Source organism: Acomys russatus, chromosome 26, assembly GCF_903995435.1.
Source record: "Acomys russatus chromosome 26, mAcoRus1.1, whole genome shotgun sequence".
NCBI classification, from domain to species: Eukaryota; Metazoa; Chordata; class Mammalia; order Rodentia; family Muridae; genus Acomys; species Acomys russatus.
In genome coordinates, this window is record NC_067162.1 from 48,854,156 (window position 1) to 48,855,707 (window position 1,552).

Genomic DNA, 1,552 nt, shown 5'->3' on the forward strand with positions numbered 1-1,552 from the left:
TCCTCTGTAGCCTGCACTGACCATCCTCTGTAGCCTGCACTGGCCATCCTCTGTAGCCTGCACTGGCCATCCTCTGTAGCCTGCACTGGCCATCCTCTGTAGCCTGCACTGACCATCCTCTGTAGCCTGCACTGGCCATCCTCTGTAGCCTGCACTGGCCATCCTCTGTAGCCTGCACTGGCCATCCTCTGTAGCCTGCGCTGGCCATCCTCTGTAGCCTGCACTGGCCATCCTCTGTAGCCTGCGCTGACCATCCTCTGTAGCCTGCACTGGCCATCCTCTGTAGCCTGCACTGGCCATCCTCTGTAGCCTGCGCTGGCCATCCTCTGTAGCCTGCACTGGCCATCCTCTGTAGCCTGCACTGGCCATCCTCTGTAGCCTGCGCTGGCCATCCTCTGTAGCCTGCGCTGGCCATCCTCTGTAGCCTACACTGGCCATCCTCTGTAGCCTGCACTGGCCATCCTCTGTAGCCTGCGCTGGCCATCCTCTGTAGCCTGCACTGGCCATCCTCTGTAGCCTGCGCTGGCCATCCTCTGTAACCTGCACTGGCCATCCTCTGTAGCCTGCGCTGGCCATCCTCTGTAGCCTGCGCTGGCCATCCTCTGTAGCCTGTGCTGGCCATCCTCTGTAACCTGCACTGGCCATCCTCTGTAGCCTGCGCTGGCCATCCTCTGTAGCCTGCACTGGCCATCCTCTGTAACCTGCACTAGCCATCCTCTGTATCCTACACTGGCCATCCTCTGTAGCCTACACTGGCCATCCTCTGTAGCCTGCACTGGCCATCCTCTGTAACCAGGCAAGGCTCCCGGTGGTGGGACTGGGACACCAACCCTGCCACAAGCGCTTTGATCCACATACAATCTGTCCTGCTGGCACGATGTGCTGCAACAGTGGACACACAGACATTGCAGAGTGGCCAGCCAAGGACCGGTCTAATTTGAGGCATCCTATCATGCCTGATACTGCCTGGACGGCCAGGCACAGGATGCTGGAGGGACAGAGGCCTAGGGTATAGAACAGGACTGGAAAAGAAAAGAAATGACTCCTAATGATGCTCTGCTGTACTGACAGCTCAGTGCCCCTGGCATCCTTCTGCTGCCTCTGGGGGCTTTCAGGAAGGCACTACCTTTATCGACAACACTCGGCCAAGAAAGAAAAGTGCAGGAAACACATGGGCCCGCAATTCTGTTAAGCCTCACTGGCAAGCAATGAGTCCGTTTAGCTCTGAACCCACTCCAGGCTGGGTGCCCAGCTGTGGAGGCTTTCTATCCTGTTGGTTTTTACATGCTCTGATATGTCCCACCAAAGGCCAATTTCCTTAACCTCCAGGCCAGGCTCATGTGCATAAAAATATCAGGTGTTCCTTCCGGAGGCCCACATATTATAGACCCCAGTGGGTAAGGACACATCTGGGGCAGCTGCCCTAGACTACCCATCTAGAAGACACAAGATACAGTGAAGCATCTTCCAGTCTTTGCCTCCCTCATCAGAGTGTCCTTTGTGGGCGTGGGCACAGGCACCTGTTCGGACTACTTACTCTTACAGATGTGGG